We start from the raw sequence: 17,549 nt of genomic DNA, 5'->3' as shown, positions 1-17,549 counted from the left end.
AAATTTGTGCTTTTGTAGCATATAAGCCAGTATCTGATTTTCAGAAATGTGTATCATTTTTCGTGATTTTTACCAGTACCTAAGAAGCCTTATCATTTAAAAAAAAAAAATTACCCTAAAAAGATTTTAGTGTACATTTCAAATTCACTTTTTTGGAGTATATTTTGTAAAACCATTTGTCAGTTAATTCCTAAGTTATAAGAAAGATCAACATTTATCTTGGCATTCCATAAACCCATCACTTGTTCTCAACACTTCCTGGTGCCTCTGCTGCCTGACATACACTGTGCTCAGTGCTGGGCTAGCAGTGCAGTGATGACTGACATGGAACCTGCCCTCTGGGAATGTGTCATTTGGGAGATCCACTAACCTCAGGAAGGGCATAGACTTTATCTTCTGGGATTATAATGAATTTTAATTATTATAATTTTATAACCCTTTTTTTTCTGGGTTTTGAAAAAATTAGTCAAAAAGACAGGCAACCGAACGAGCATTGTTTTGGTTTATTGCTGTGTAACAAACTGAAAACTAAGTGACTTAAAACAACCAGGTTTTGTTTTCTTTTCTTCCTCACAGTTTTGCTGTCTTACCCTGGGCTGGGCTCATTTGAGCAATTCTGCTGGGGTTGCTGGTGGTCATGCCGATGAATGGCATTCAGCTGGCAGTTTAGCCAGGTGCTGGTCTTCTCTCTTTCTCGTACTCTTTCTCTTTTATCACATAGTCTTGTTTCAGGGTCACATCTCTCCGTGTGGCCATTCCAGAAGGATTGCTGGCTTTACGTGGTGTTAGGGCTTCCAGGAGTGCAAAAACAGAAGCAACCAGGCCTTAAGTCATGTGCTTGGAATCAGCATAGCCTCATTTCTGCTACATTCTATTGGTTAAAGTAAGTCACAGGTCCTGCCCATATTCAAGGGAAAGGGACTACTGTTAAGTACTAAATTACAGCATTACACCAGATAGCTGTATTACCCCCAAAAGGGGGCTTTGGGAATACTGTTTTGGAAGCTGAGACTTAAGCTGCCTGGTACTTTTAGTACTTTGAGTCTATCTAAAGGAAAGCTGAGTCTAAAGGGCAAATGATAAGCATGTTTGGCTTCTTAATCTGATAGGAATAACCAGCACTGCTTGGGTAGAAAAGAAGAGAAGGTGTTGGACCCCCTGGGGAAGGATTAACTTGATATATTTAAGAGCAAGAAAGTGCAGGACCCAGAGCCCAGGCTGGTCCAAAACAGTGATTTACTCAGTTTCATAAATTGGACCAGACCAGCATCCCAGTCTGTACCTCATGCAGAGAATGAGGAGCTATCGATGAGCTTTTGTGATTAGATATGAGACCTAGGGTGGCAGAGCTTCTTGGCCAGTCACTCTGGCCTTGACTAGCCTTGAGCAGCCTGGTGCCTTACAAGTAGTATTTTCTGTTTGCAGTGTCTGGGAAAAGTTTGGGATAAGCCACCCTTCCTTGAGGAGGAGGAGTCATAGTGGAGAGAATATTCTTTGTGGAGATTGGAATGGAAGTTCTGTCTGCTTAGGGAAATGCAAAGAATCAGGTAATGCTCATCTTTCCCAGTGACAGGTAGGTTCACTCATTGCTAGCTGGGGTTTTCTCACCTTATCTTCATCACTTATCTTTATCTCACTGTCACTTGATCTTAATTTCAGTGGTATCTTTCTTTTTTTTAAGTTCAAGTTGTATGCTAAGTAATGTTATGGCTAACTATGAAATGAAGAAAGTGCGTATTTCATTGTTACTATATTTAGCTGCTGAGTGGAATAATGAATCTTTGTATTTCATGTAAAGAATTTAGGTGTAGATTTGGAACATTTTTGAATTTTGAATAGACTCAAAAATGGGCCCCTGCCTCCTCTTGCAGATCTCCGCCAATTTCTGAATATAGTAGTTCATTGGCTGTTGTGGGTAGGACTTGATGATTGAATGTACTGAGAGACATGACTTATCTAAATAGCAAAAGCTAGGCCACAAAAAAAGATATAGATAGAATAATTACCTTAAGGCATTTCTTTATGGCTCTCCTCCCTGCCCTACTTTACACGGATAGTTTAAAAATGTACAAGCATTAACTGAATCATAGGTGTGATAGCTTTTTATTTAAATAAGGAAAATAAGTTCTTTTGATAGCTGTTTAATATACCCATAATAATTGAGTCCTGACTTGAAGTAAGATACCCCTGTTATACATTAGCCCCAACTTGCCAAGAAGAACTACTCTTCGTGTTTAATGTGGGGAGGAGAATTACTCAAATTAATTTGCTCTGTATAAATTGTCATACTTTACCTTAGAAGTAAATAAACTAGATTGTTCTGCTCTTAAGGTTGAAGAATTAGAGGCATTCTGGCATGTGGGTTAAGAGTTGTAGCTTTAAATTCAGGCAGAGCTGATTTCCATTAGTGATGCTTAATAGTAGTGTTGCCTAAGTTTCTTCTTCTGTAAAAGGTAAAGAATATCTTCCTTACTGGATTTTTGTTATGGTTCATTAAAGTAATGTCTGTAAAGCAGAAAGTGTGGTCCCTGGGACATTAGCAGCTCTTACATCATTTTTATTGCTCTTAATTTATTATTATTAACAAGTTGACAATTTAAACAGGTAGTGGGTCCACTTTTCTGGGAGCCAGTCATTTCTCAGGGACAGATGTAATTTAGTTTGGCATGAGCAGAGCTGCATAGCAAGTGTCACCTCTTAACTTGAAAAATAAGTTGCTAAAAGGTTAAGAATGAATCTGAGAAAGATTCTGACTCAGCATGGCTGGCAGTGTATCAGCTGGTGATGGTTTGAGTGTGCAGTCTGAGAACAAGAAATTGTTAACACTGTCACCGGATAAAGTTCAGGGCAGATCAGTGTTTGCTAAAGTGTGGTCCCTGCATCACAGTCATCTGGGATATTGGTTAAACATGTAGATTCTTGAGTCCCTTCCTTGATAGTGGAGTTCAGGCATCTTCCTTTTGAGTAAATACTTCAGATGATTTTGTATTCATTAATTTTAGAACTGCTGGTATAAACTGAATCAGTAATTCGGGGTTCTAGTGTTCTCTGAGGCCATTTTTTAAGCTACAGCGTTCAATAAATACACACTTAAAATGTAAATACAAAGAGAGCTTAGTATCTGAACCTTTCAGTTATTTCAAGAGGCTTATAAGGACTTGACCCAAACAAACTATAGAAACCTGATACATGATGATTACAGCAAGATGCAGACTAGAAAAGTAACTGCAAAAGGCATCCATCAGGTTCAAAAAATTTCCCACATACATCTTCTCTTTTTTTTTTTTTGGCTTTTTTAGGGCGGCCCCCACAGCATACAGAGGTTCCCAGGCCAGGGGTTGAATCCGAGCAGTTGCTGCTGGGCTATGCCACAGGCACAGCCACGCCAGAACTGAGCTGCATCTGCAACCTACATCACAGCTGAAGGCAACACTGGATCCTTAAACCACTGAACAAGGCCAGGGATTGAACCCGCAACCTCATGGTTCCTAGTCGGATCCGTTTCTGCTGTGCCACAACAGGAACTCCTGTATTTCTTTTTAAAAAATGCCTACTGAGGAGTTCCTGTTGTGGTTCAGCAGAAACAAATCTAGCATCCATTGAGGATGCAGGTTTGATTCCTGGCCTCACTCAATGGGTTAAGGATCTGGCAGTGCCTTGAGCTGTGGTGTAGGTAGGTTGCAGATGCTGCTCTGATTTGGCGTTGCTGTGACTTTGGCATAGGCCAGCGGTTGCAGTTCAAATTCGACCCCTAGCCTGGGAACCTCCATATGCTGGGATGTGGTCCTAAAAAAAAAAGGATAAAAAATTCCTACTGAAATAGTTAGATATTGTGGTTATTTATCTGTTAATCTTACTGCTTTTCAGTTAATTAAAATAAGCTACACTGAAATTGTGATTTTGATTGAGGTGTGTCTTAATTTGGAATTTGTTCTTTTGGGTAGAAGATAGGTTGGATGGCAGCCATAATCTGTCTCTTGTGGGAAAGGCCATTGCTTACTCTAAGCATATTGATTTCAGAAGAAAGTCATGAGGGTTTAAATTTTAAGTCAATCAATCAATCAAAAAAAAAAAACCTCAAAGGTTATTTTCTTTAATTTTTCCTTTGGGCAGTAGTGGGTGGTGACATCCTGCATCTGTGTCATTGGAACAGCAGATCTGTAAGTTGGGGTGGTTCCTGCAAAAAACTTAACCTATGTTTATATCAACCTTATTTTTATCATGTTAGTACATTTTGTGGTAAAAAAAATTCATTCTAAACCCACGATTCTTCCTAAATTTAATTGGAAAGGATTAGTTCACATTTGTTGAGGAGCCTACTGGGTTTTTTTGTCTTCAATGACTACGGCCAGTTCTTTGGGGAGAAAAGCAACAATAAACTCATCTCCTTGTCCTTTGAGCTATGAAATACCTTGTCGATGTTTAGATGTGAATACTGGGAATGGAAAGTATATATCACACTCAGGAATCATTGTTCCATGTTGAATGTTTTGGTAATCATCATTTGTTTGAAACTTCTTTGTGATTTAATTTTCCTGTGAAGCATTGGCTGTTTAAGAGCTTAGACCTTGAAGTAAGACAAACCTAGACTGAGTTCTGGCACTTAATTACTGGCTGAGTGATCTTGGTCAAGGTGACCTCAGATTAAGCCTTAGTTTTATCATATGTAAACTAGGTGCTCATATGTAAAGTGGTGATAGTACCTATTCGTAGATTTATTACTTGGCTTAAATCTGACACTTAGTATTCAGTAAATATTCAGTAGAATGCATCTATAATACCTTGTTTTTGGTGTCAGATGTGTTTCGGAGTTAATATTTTTCTTTTAATTTTAGGAAGGTAATACACTCAATACTCTGTTATATAAAACCCCAATGGGATGGCACCCTGTACTTTCCTTGGCCAATATTTGATTACGGGTAAATGAGGACAAAAAATAGCCACACATCTGGTCAGATTTTGCTGCGAAATGAGTTCAGTTTTTGCCACTAAATGAATTATGAAGAAACTTTAAGTTTTTATAGCTTTGGGGGTTTTGGATTTGTGGATTGTGTCCCTGTATTTTAAACTTAAAAAGAATTACGTTATTCTAGGAGTAAATTTTAGCTGTTTATCTCATTTTGGAAAGTTTCTGTGTATTTTGTTCTGTTTTGATTTTTTTTTTTTTTTGCCGTGCCCATGGCATGTGGAAATTTCCTATCCAGGGACTGAACCTGTGCCACAGCAGTGACCTGACCCACAGCAGTGACAACAGATCCTTAACCTGCTGCAGCACAGGTGAACTCCTCTGTATTTTGGATTCTAATATTTTCCTCTAAGAATGGGGATATCTAAAAGTTCATACTTAGCAGGCTGCTTTAAAATTCTTGGGAAGAGTATTTATAAATAGTAAATTAACATTGTGTTCTGTTACTTGAATAGCTTTAAAATATTTTAAAATTGTGTATTTACAACAAAGAATTTAGTAGTACTTTACTCCTCTTGAGTGTGCTTAAGTGTAATTTTGATCTGACTCTTACTGCAGATGTGGGGAGTTCGCTTTGTATGATTTTGCAGCATGGCCATGTAATGGAAGTGCCTTTCTTAACCTACTGTTCTCTGTACTGTTGTGGAGTATGGTAGAAAAATATTGGAGTTTCTCTGCCTCAGAGTAATTGAGAGTGTGACTGGAGTGGTGGTGGTGATGGGAAGGTGTTGTTAGGAGATTGGTCACCTTCTATATTCTATTCTAGAAACAATTCTCATTTCCTAGAATTGATTTTAACACTTCTTTTCCCCTTCACAAAACTATGTTGATGTCTTCATTTTACAGGTAAGAAAACTGAGACTTAGGTTAAATATACCCAAATAGTAAAATTGAAGTTTGGACCTTGGTCTCCAACTCTGAAAGCTGTTCTCTCTATTACATTACCCAGCATGCTCTTCTCACACTAGAAAATGACACTTTGGAACTGAAGAGTTAGCAAATCTCCATGACTGCTTAAATACTGGAAAATTAGAATCCTTTATATATTTGGAAATAAAGGTATATTCTGGGGTGAACATCTGTCTGGGGTGTGATATCCTAGTGACCAATGCAGGGCAGGAGAGTACTGCCCTGGGCAGCAGGCCTGGGTTTGGCCTGACATTAAGAAGCTTTGTGTCCCCGAGTGAGCCTCTTGATCACCTCTCAGCTTTAGCTGTAAGCTTTCATGACTCTGCTTTCTGCTGCTTCATGAGATACAGCAAATACCATGTATTTGAAAAATACCAAACCTTTAAGATTTTTTTAGTTTGAAGGTAAAAGTCCTATAAGCAAGTATTATTAAAATACTACACTGTGAGACAAATGACAGATTATTTATGAAAATGTTTGTGTCATTTTGAAATGTGAGATGTTACATGACATAGTTAGACATGAAATTTGATCTTTGCAAAATAAGACTGTTATATTGCCCCGGATGTTTTTCCCAGAATACATGGAAATGATTTATTAAACACAGTCCCAACGGCTTACCTCCTCATTGTTAATGTGCTTATGTTTTTACACACACTGTTTCAGATTATTCGTTCTTTTTCAACCTTCAGGAAAAGCATTTTCAATGAGTAGCTTAAAAGCCTCACAAAACCACCTCACCGTGAAGTTGTTTAAGTGATAATAAGAGAATAGGAACATCAGATTAATGCATCATGCTACTTATTTTAAGGCTTGGATTTAGCTCAACGTTTCTATTTTCTGTTTTTGTAGTGAAAAGAGTGTAGGCTTTGAGGCCAGATTTGGGTTCAAAATCCTTACTTTCACTAGTTTTGTGACCCTGGGCAATTTACTTAAATTCCTGAAACCTCATTTTACTTACCTGTTGGAAATAATAAGGACTCTGAAGGGTGATTGATAACATTAGAGATAGTTTTTTATTTTATTTTTTTGCAACATGACTGACAAATAATAGGAGCCTAATAAATAAATGGTCACTGTGATTCTTACTATTTTTGGAGTCAGAGACCTGACTCAGATTCCAGGTTTAAGATTGACCGAGTTTCTGCATCACTTAGGCTCCCCATCTAAATGTTGCCAGTCCCAGATAGTTATGCTGTGTCATCTTATCCTTCTGCCCAGGGAGTATTAACACAGTTCTTTTTTCATTTTAACTTCAGTGGATTCTATAAGTTTGGTACTCAGGTTTTGAGATGCTGTTATTTGAATTCTTTTCCTTAATTGACATTATTCAGCACAAGACTAGGAAACCTGTGTTCCACTGATACTAAGGCTTGGGGGGAATTACCAAATGCAAACATTTTCTACTTGAAAAATTTAGATAATTTGCCACTATAAATATAATATTGGGTATTATAAAAAATTGAGAAGTTATTGCAAATTATAAATGGTTTCATTCTCATTTTGGTGTAGTTTACTTTTGTTGATAGAAATAAATTTTAGTATCAAAATTCTTTTAAAACAGAGAAATAGGAATTATTTTCCTAAATGAAGAATTAAATTAGTCAATGCATGAGTAAAAATGTATTTCTTTTTTTAAAAATTATTATTATAACCTGAGAAGAGAAGGGGATGGAGCAGGGAAAGAAGGAAAGATTAGTGTGATTAAAAGACACACTAATTGTGCCAGAGGCCTGTGTTTTTGATTTGTTTTTAAGGACTATAATTGTTAAGCTTGAAAATTAGAATAGTTGCTGCTAAATTTGTTGAAATATTTTATTTCTCATTAATGTTTCCTAGCAAATGGAGTACAAACATTTTCGATACTCCTTAGTGGAGGGAACTATTAATTTCATTTTTTGCAAAATTGGTATAAGGTATTTGATTATATTTTTTAAAGGTGCATTTTATGGAGCAACATCACCATCTTGTGGCCTTGTAGAAAATTGTTGCCAAAGTTATGTTTTTGCAACTACAAGCATAAATTAAGTTGTTCTCTGATAGCTCAATCAGGTTTGTATTTGGCAGTTCTTACTGTAAATGGGGAATGAGGAGTAGAAAATAAAATGATTTGTACGTTAGGATTGCAACTTTGTAAAATAAATCTGTACTGGAGGAAAATAATGGTATAAAAATGAAAATAGTTGCAAGTTAAGTTGGTGCAAAGACTGGATGGTTGCTTCTCTTTCATGTTTTCATGAACTGTGCAGTATTTTAGGTCAGGCAGTTTTAAGCTAGAAAATCTCTATATGTTCTGTCCTCCATTTTTTTATTAATATGATTACCAAGGCCCAGAGAAATGTAGATGCCCTGTCTTACTCAGCCATTTAGTGAGTGAGACTGTTACCTAGAGCAGTGTTTTCTAAGCTGGTGACTCTTATTAGAAGAGTATTTTTTATGTGAAGTTGTATACTTTTTTCATCTTGATGATAATTTTATCAAAATTTCTTTTCTTTCTTTTCTTTTCTTTTCTTTTCAAATAACTGCACCCAGGGCATATGGATATTCCTGGGCTGGGGCTTGAACCCTTGCCTCCACAGAGACAATGCTGAATCCTTAATCCACTGTGCCACAGCGGGAGCTCCAAAAGTAAATTTTAAATTTCATTTAAAAGAGCACTGAAAAACTAAATTAGCCTATTTGGTTTTAAGCCTGTGTTTACTTAGTTGTTTTTGAGATTCAAGTCATTGATAATAATTATTCATATGTAATAATCTTAATAGTATTAAACATTCCCCTGTGATAGGCTTTGAGGAGGGTGTGTTGGATACAGTAGTCATTGGCCAGGATTTGTCCTGTACTGGTGGAATTTACAAGTTTAGAATGTAGTGAGAAAAATAAAGCTATTTTGAAGAACACAAGAGTTTGATATCAGAGTTTCTGGGGGAAAAAAAGACAGCTATAGCTTATTGAGTGTTTCCAGTGTGTTGTCAGGCACCATGCAAAGTGCTTTTGGTACTTTTTCTCAGTGTCAGCCATTTATTTTCGAATTTTGCTTTCAGTTTTGCATATGCACACAAATACGTATTTGTGGAAGTTCTGAAACATTTCTGTGGACACTACAAGTGGTTTGACTCTTATGGGTCTGGTAGGATTTTGTGGCTTGGTCTTGGTGTTACACCACCATTTATAACATTTCTGATGGGAAAACTTATACTGTCTTCTAAGCTGTCATCTTTCCTTCAGACTTTCAGAATCTGATTAATGTATAGTTTGGGGATTAGCTTATGACTTCTAAATTATTTTGAATATTTAGTTAGGGACCGAAAGTGTCCAAGTTTAATGTGTTTTTTTTTCTGTTGTTCATATACTTTTGGACATTTGAGTATTTAATAAGACAAATTAATATTTTGAGTAACACATCCTTTACCTTTGTTTTGGACATTTTTGTATTGAGCCATTATTGTGGGCTGTGGAGAAAAAAATCACAGTGAAAGGTGGACTTGTACCTGATGCTCAGAATTATCAGAGCGAAGATGGGAAAGTGTAGTGGTTTATCATCCCACCTGTGTAGGATTTTCTATATAATATTTTAAATTTTCAGTTCTGTGCTATTTAAGTACTATTTTTATATATTTTATTTTATTTTATTTTATTCGTCTTTTTGTCTTTTTAGGGGTGCACCTGCAGCATATGGAGATTCCCAGACTAGGGGGGTCTAACTAGAGCTACAGCTGCTGGCCTACACCACAGTCACAGCAAGGCTGGATCTGAGCTGCATCTGCAACCTACACCACAGCTCGTGGCAATGCCGGATCCTTAACCCGCTGAACAAGGCCAAGGATTGAACCTGCAACCTCATGGTTCCTAGTCGGATTTGTTTCCTCTGTGCCACGACAGAACTCCAAAGTACTCTTTTTTAAAATCTAAACATTCTAACCAGTCTATAGGTTAAATGTATTAATTGTTAATCTTCATTTAACACATTTTTTGTGTGTATAGTAAGGGCTGAGCACTGAGCTAGGGGCTGGAATTATAAAGATGAGTAGTAATAAAGAAATTTATGGTGTAGTGGAAAAGATAAAGAAAAACTTGGTTATAGCTGTGTATGCTTGAACTGAATCTTGAGGGGTAGTTAGAAATTAGATAGATGGGTGTGGGAATAACATGTAGGAAGTCACTGGTGCCCAGATGTGCCTGTGGGAGTCCGTCGTCGTCGTCGTCCCCCCCGCCCCCTCCCGGTGCAGCCAGGTTAAGGAAAACTGGTAGTGAATTGGAAATGTTTGTCATTGGTGAGCTTTGGGTAAAGAGCTTTTCTGGAGAATAACAATTATTTTACTTTTTCCGGCATAATTTTAATGAACGAAGATGTCAAGAGAGAATGAATTTGAATAACAAATTTGATGGTAGCTAGGGTATGCCTTTTTCTTTTCTGTAACCTATGCTCTAAACAGCCAGCTCTAACATGTTTTTGCTTCTAAACCTGAACTATAAAAAATGTGTTGAGAAAAAAAAAAAAAACATACATCTGTGAGGATTGGTGCAGCTTCTCACCTGGGCCCAAGTCTCTGCCCTGCCTGCCTCAAATTCCTTACCTACCACATCCCTGCTGAAAGAGGGAGATTTATCTGTGTTTACTGACCATTGTATTCGCAGTGCCTCAAAGAGTACCTCCTCCACTGAGGGAATTGGCAGGTAAAATTCCCTTCACTTTCTTTCCGGACAGTTCAGAGATATCTGCATTCTCATCCATTCTTTTCTCTTTCTAGTCTCAGTGTAAGAGTTATTGTCTCTCTCCCTCTGTGTTAAACTTCAACCAATCTCCTGCCTTCTCAGAGGTCTTGTCTTAGTAATCATTGTCCCTTCTGTTAATGTCAGCTTCTTCCTGCCTGAAAGCATGTTCTATTCTCTTCTGTCTTCAAAAACAAACCTAGGTACATCTCCCTTTATGCCTATATCTCTTTTCCTTCACAGTCAAACATCTGAATCGAGGTTTCTGGCTGTTCATTTATCTTTGAAGCCACTGCCCTCTGGTCCTGCCACTCCATTAAAAATGTTCTTGTTAAAGGCCTGGTAACATGCATGCAGTCCAGTAAACAGTTTTCTCTTTTTATTGATCTTACTGGGGCACTTGGTGAGGTTAGTTAATCCTGTTCTCCTTGAAATTCTTTCTTCAAGTTTTCTTTTGGTTTTCTTCAACCCTGTGCATATAGTCCTTGTCTGCTATTCAGCCTTTCAGGATTGGTGTTCCCTGGCTGCTATCTGACCTTCTGCTAATTGTAGGCTGTATACCTCTCCTGGGTGACTGCATGTACATCCACAGAGCACCTGTCACAGCAGGTGGCTCAGTTCACTCTTAAGCTCTGCTTATGGGATGTTGTGCATACCTTTACCTCCAGCATCTGTCTCTTGACTGAGCTCTGTCTCAGTCCGTCGGTAATGTTTGGGGAGGGTGAGCCTTGCCTCATTCAGGCTATAGCCTGGATTCTGGGAATAGAATAAGACAGAGTCCCTGTACTTGGAGGTAAGGGGTGGGGTGGGGTTGGAGATAGAAGTAAGAGGATCAAATAAATAAATATTAAAAATTGGGAATTATTAGGAAAGGTAAAAAGGGTGAGGTGGTAGTTGAAGGAGTGAGGCTTTTGCTATGTCTAGGCTGACAGGAGATTCTTTCTGAATGGATCACATTTGAGTTGAGCCCTAAGACTGAGAAGGTAGCCAGGAAGTATCAGATGAAGCACAGAGGCACAGAGGTCCTTCTGCAGTGCAAGTTGAGCAGGTTGGGGTGGCAGGAATGCCAGTGAGAGAGAAAAGGGAGAGGAGAGAAGTAGGAGAGGTAGGGGCTGCAGGTCACATGGGGACATGAGTTTAGATCGATTATAATTAAAATGAGAGAACATTGGAGTGCAAAACAGAGTTATTGGGATGCATCCTGTTTTGGAAAGCTCACTGGACACTGGATGAGGGTGGATGTGGTGTTGGGAGTAAGAGTTGGGCTGGGGGGCAGGGCTACCATGTGTTTGTGGTTTAGATGAGAAATCACGAAGCTTGGGGGGTTCCTGTTGTGACTCAGTGGTTAATGAATCCTACTAGGAACCATGAGGTTTTGGGTTTGATCCCTGGCCTAGCTCAGAGGGTTAAGAATCTGGTGTTCCTGTGAGCTATGGTGTAGGTTGCAGATGCAGCTCAGATCCCACGTTGCTGTGGCTCTGGCATAGGCCAGCGGCTACAGCTTTGATTAGACCCCTAGCCTGGGAAGCTCCATATGCTGTGGGTGCGGCCCTAGAAAAGACAAAAGAAAAAGAAAAAAAGAAATTATGAAGCTTGGAAAAGAGAGTATGTTGGAGATGGTAAAAAGTAATCTCCCTTTCATTTATTCCTGAATCTGATAATCCGCCAGTTATCATAGATTCTGGTATCTTTGCTTCTTTCTCTATTTCAGGCTATTTCTAGTCTAGCCCACTTTCGCGTTACTCTCATAACAACACTGTTAGAGCAGTTTTTCCAAAAAAAGTGTGTTCCTTCCCTGCTGAAAATGCACCGTCTCTCTGGCTTTCTTAATACTCTTCATGGGCGCAGTTTTTTTTCTCTTCTACCGTACGATTTCATCTCTTGCAACTCTTTCTCCACACAACTCTTTGAGCAAAACTACTTGTGTATTTGCTGCCCATATTGGTGGTCTCAATTCTCTGAATGCAGAAGGTCTCCACAGTACTTCATTCCTCTCAGTAGGCATCCCCACAATTCTTGTTACCATTCTCTCACAAGCCTTTCCTGACACTTCTTCACCTGTCTCACAAAATCTAATTTAGACGCTTCTCTTCTGTGCTTCTGTAGTATTCTCTGCACATCCCTGTCTGTGAGCTTGAAGTGGCTGATTTCCTTGTCTGTTTGCACTGCTAAATTATAAACTCACTGAGGGCAAAGAACGTATCTTAGATAATTTCGTAATCCTAGCGTTTTAGAAACATGCCTAGTGTATGTACATATATATATGTACATATATATATATATATGTACATACACTGAGTGATTTAATTCAGAAAAAGTGTTAAAAGAAGTGCCTGATAGTCTAATTGTTTACTGATCAGCTCTTCTTTGCCCCATGGTAAATTAATTTTCTTTTACTGGAAGATTAGAGGCTTGAGGATTTCATAGGGAGAACATGGAGACCCAGTCACTGTTTTTTAAGTGAAATCTTGTCTGACAGTGTAGAGGGTCCAAGAGGGAGTGGGTATGAAGCGGCAACTATTTGATCATGGAAGAGAATGGGAAATATGTCAGTAGAGTGATAGGGGGACGGCAACCAGATTCCACAGGTGGAACTGTGAGTGGGGGGTGACAAAGAAGTTAATTGGTCAAGGCATTTTTTTTTCTTTTTTTAAATTGTTCTTGTTTTGTCTTTTTTAAAAAATAATACACAGTCTGTAAAAAAGAAGATGGTATAAATGAGGGGAGGGTGTGTATCTTAGGAGGTGAAAGTTGTGAAGGTACTCAGTCACTTGGGAAAGTAGGAGGGGGTACTTCATTTTTAAAGATTTAATACTAGGTCAGGATTATGTGTAGTCTATTTTTATAAGACTCTCCATCAGAAATTATTTAAAATAAAGTAGGTGGCGTGAGTGTCTCAAAAGGCCTAAGCGTTACATTTTAGAAAGAACCCCAGGAGTTCCCTGGTGGCCTAGGGGTTAAGGATTCACCATTGTTCCTGCTGTGCTTGAGTTTGATCCCTGGCCCAGGAACCTCTGCATGGCAGGGGCACAACCAAAAAATAAAAAAATAAAAATGAACCTCAGTATTGAGAAAAATTAACTGATAACATTACAATAAATATAGCAAGGCTATATGTATTTTTCTATAAATGGTTTATTTTTCATTGTCTCATATTTAATATTGTTTTTTGTTATATGCTTAATAATTTAGCATTTATATAGTACTTTGTAATTCACAAAGTGCTTATATAATATTAATCTCTCCTAAGATATCTGTTGTTTAGAGAGAGGTTAAGTTACTAGTTCAAGGTCATGTCGATTTATTTATTAAGCATTTGTGTACCAGATAGTTTTCTTAGCAGTTTGTCAATATTAACTCATTCATTTATTCTCCTAATAACCCTCCAGTGTAAGTACTGTTATCTTTCTTATTTTATAGATAGGAAAACTGAGGCACTCTAGGGTAAAGGAGCTTGCTAGTGGTGGAACCAGGATCTGAACCTAGGCAGTCTGGCTGCAGAATTTACTCTCTTAACACTATTATGTTGCCTCTTAGTAAACGTGAGAGCAGAAAATCAAATCCAAATTCAAACTAGACCCTGGTAGATTGTGTTGTTGGAAAAGAAGAGGTAAAAAAAAAATTGGAAGATGAGAGAAAACAGAACCAAAAGGCTTGGGGGAAATTAATATATTTACCTCTTCTGGTTGAAAATATGAAATTGGGTGGAGATAGCAGGAGTTGGATATTAATACTGACTTAGGATATTTGGCATTTTGAAGATAAGTACATTTTCCTCATTAAAAGCACTTCCTGTGTTCTCTCATAAAGTGGCATGTATTGTGCACTAAAAAGAAGTTTGAATTCACTGAAAGTACAGAAAGATGGAGAGAGAGTTGTGGTTATCAGATACTATGATTAGATAGGCATTTTTGGATGAAAATAGCACCGAGACTTTAGTCAGAAGATAAAAAGTACCTGTGGATGCCCATCTTTATTTGTCCTTTGTCTGGTGGATATTGCAGGTGATCTTCAAGTCACTGTCATTATTCCTTTGCACCCAGTAAATTTTCAAGGAGGGTGAAATTCCTGTTTTGCGTTTAAGCAGATTAATCAGTGAAATTTATACGGACAGATCAGTATGGGCAAGTAAACTTTTAAAGAAATCAGCTAGCTTCTATCCCAGCCAATGAAAAGAAGTGTATATCGCATGCTTAGTACCAAGTTTATTTTAAGGGAGAGGAAGACACATAGTGGTTGAGGAAGAAAAGCCCCATGGGAGATAGAATAGGAATTAAAAATCATGTTGAATTGTTAAAATTTGAGATGGTTGTACTTAGCCTATTTTCTTGAGACAGGAATGTGAAAGTTTGAAACTTTGAGGTGCTGTGCAGACATAAAGTGTTGCTACTGTGTGCTACTAGGACAAGGAGAGGTTGGGGGCATGAGGGCCCTGAGCTTAAGTGGACAAGTCCGAAGAGAGTGCAGTGGTGGAGATGGCAAGCAGAGTGGTGCCTTCAAGCCCGGGGTGGGGGAGGGGGGTCCTCCTTGCTAATCAGGGGAATGGGAGTGGGCAAGACACAGGCCAGGGAGTTGTTGGCACAGATGTGGAGGGAGCCTGGAGTGAGGGTGATGGTGTGAGGTGGGGGAACAGCAGTTGGATTAAGTGTTCAGAAGCTACTCAGGGAGTTGGAAATGTCTTCAGATCCTTAGGAGACCACAGGGGTAATTATATGGGGAGTTTGGTAAAAGTAAAAAATTCTGAGGAGTTCCTGTTGTGGCTCAGTGGTAATGAACCTTACTGGTATCCATGAGGATGTGGGTTTGATCCTTGGCCTCGCTCAGTGGGTTAAGGATCAGGCGTTGCCGTGAGCTGTGACATAGGTCACAGATGCGGCTAGGATCTGGCATTGCTGTGGCTGTGGTGTAGGCCGGCAGCTGTAGTTCTGATTTGACCCCTAGCCTGGGACCTTCCATATGCCTCAGGTGCAGCCCTAAAAGGACCAAAAAAAAAAAAAAAAAAAAAATCTGAGGTTTGAAAAGCACTGGGTATTGACTAAGTTTTTGTCCCTTGGTTTTCCCCTCTGCCCACGTGTAGTCCCAGTGGTGTGAGATTGAGGCCTAGTGATGAATAGTCCCTATTGAAAGGAAATTGATTTTTTTTTTCCCTCTCTGGATATTTAGGTCATATAGAAATTAAAAAATCTGACAGAATTATGCTTTATTCTAACAGGATTCCACTAGGAAAATATCTTTCAGATAAAATCAAAAAAGCTGCCTGGAGTTCCCGTCGTGGCGCAGTGGTTAATGAATCCGACTAGGAACCATGAGGTTGCGGGTTCGGTCCCTGCCCTTGCTCAGTGGGTTAAGGCTCCGGTGTTGCCGTGAGCTGTGGTGTAGGTTGTAGACGCAGCTCAGATCCTGCGTTGCTGTGGCTCTGGTGTAGGTCAGCAGCAACAGCTCCGATTTGACCCTAGCCTGGGAACCTCCATATGCTGTAGGAGCAGCCCTGGAAAAGGCAAAAAGACAAAAAAAAATAATAAAAATACACCTTGTAAGTGAGGACTTGATAGGTTTGTAACTTTGGAGGATTGGAAATGTAGTTATTATCTCCATTTAGGACTCTCACTCTGTTATTTGCAGTTGAATAATAATGAGCCCTATTCAGCTCTGTGGCTTTGTAAAGGGTTGAACTGAACATAATCAGCTTACGTATAACTGGCCATATCTTCTGGACATAGGTTATGACCTAAATTCATTTAGATGAGTAACTAGGTCACTTGAAAGTTTTTTAAGACTCAGACTTTGTTTTTTCTTTGCCACACTTGGTTACACAGCTGTTAAGTGGTAGAATTGGAAGGGAAATCCAAGTAGTCTGACTGCAGAATTGGCTTTTGAAAACTTTGTGCCATATTGTCTTCCAACAATTTGCTCCTTGTCTTCTGTTCCCTATCCTAGTTATGGCTCCATCATCCACCCAGAGAGTGAAGTGGGAAATTTTAGTTCAGATTGCTTCTTCTTTCCAACCCTCAGCTATCCTGTAATCATCTGCTCAGAGATCTTATATATACGCTGAGCTTTTTTCACCACACTACTAGTGTTCTGGTTCAGATAAACTCATTATTTTAAATCTGGACTCATTGCTGACAAAGTTATTCTTCTAAAATGCAGTTCTTGTTATTGAAAGCTATCAGTGTCTGTCAGTTACCTTCAGGATAAGCTTTAAACTACTGTTCTTGGTATACTTTGAATGCCGTATGAACTGTCCCATAGGGCCTATACAGTTTAGATTACCCTGTTTGCCTGTTGGCCTCATCACTTTGCATCAGCCTTATAGTCAGTGCTTCATTACTTTCCATAAATCCCTCTTGAAGAATTGCACTTCAAGACAGTTCATTTGAAGGTTGCATTTTCTGTGCACCTTTTCCTAATTCCTGTAGGTTGGATTATCCATGTCTATTTGTGTGCCCCAGATCAGCTATTTGACATTTCACATCTGTTTTAGTAACTGTCACACTGAAACAGTTTGTTTGTTTATAGGTTGTCTCCTCACTAGACTATGAGCGCCTTGAAAGAAGGAATCGTGTCTTGCTCATCTTTATATCCCCAGTGTCTAGAACAGTTCCTGGTACAAAGTAAGTGGTTAACAACTTTTTTAAAAACTAAGACTGTATTTAACAGTTAAACTCCATATATGCTGATAGTTGATTACACCTATGCAGACTGAGAAATCTGTTGTCATGAAAAATAATGGCTATAGACTTTTAATACTTTTGGGGGGACAGTTTCCTCATCTATAAGATAGGAATAATACTTCATCTAGTGTTACTGTAATGTACAGATTAAGGACTATATTATATAGATATGGAAGCATTAGCAGATAAATGGATAAAGAAGATGTGCAAATGTACAATAGAATACTACTCAGTCATAAAAAGAATGAAATTTTGTTATTTGCTACAACATGGATGGACTTGAAAGGTAT

At 38.6% G+C, this 17,549-nt stretch overlaps 1 protein-coding gene across 4 annotated transcripts in view; it reads left to right on the top strand.

Annotated features, from left to right (window-relative positions):
• Positions 1-1,430: 1,430 nt before the first annotated feature.
• WWP1 (WW domain containing E3 ubiquitin protein ligase 1) overlaps positions 1,431-17,549 on the top strand; it is a 112,439-nt gene continuing 96,320 nt past the window's right edge. For 3 of the 4 annotated variants that reach the window (XM_047783655.1, XM_047783651.1, XM_047783652.1), the window contains exons 1-2: positions 1,438-1,547; positions 17,105-17,199. The gene's annotated coding sequence lies outside the window, so the exon portion shown is untranslated. Of the gene's footprint in view, positions 1,548-17,104; positions 17,200-17,549 lie in introns of all 4 variants that reach the window. The other variant, XM_047783653.1, reaches the window with a different exon arrangement.

This window comes from Phacochoerus africanus, chromosome 6, assembly GCF_016906955.1.
Source record: "Phacochoerus africanus isolate WHEZ1 chromosome 6, ROS_Pafr_v1, whole genome shotgun sequence".
In the NCBI taxonomy this organism is placed as follows: Eukaryota; Metazoa; Chordata; class Mammalia; order Artiodactyla; family Suidae; genus Phacochoerus; species Phacochoerus africanus.
The sequence above is the reverse complement of the archived record's forward strand: the minus strand, read 5'-3'. Positions and strand labels throughout refer to the sequence as shown.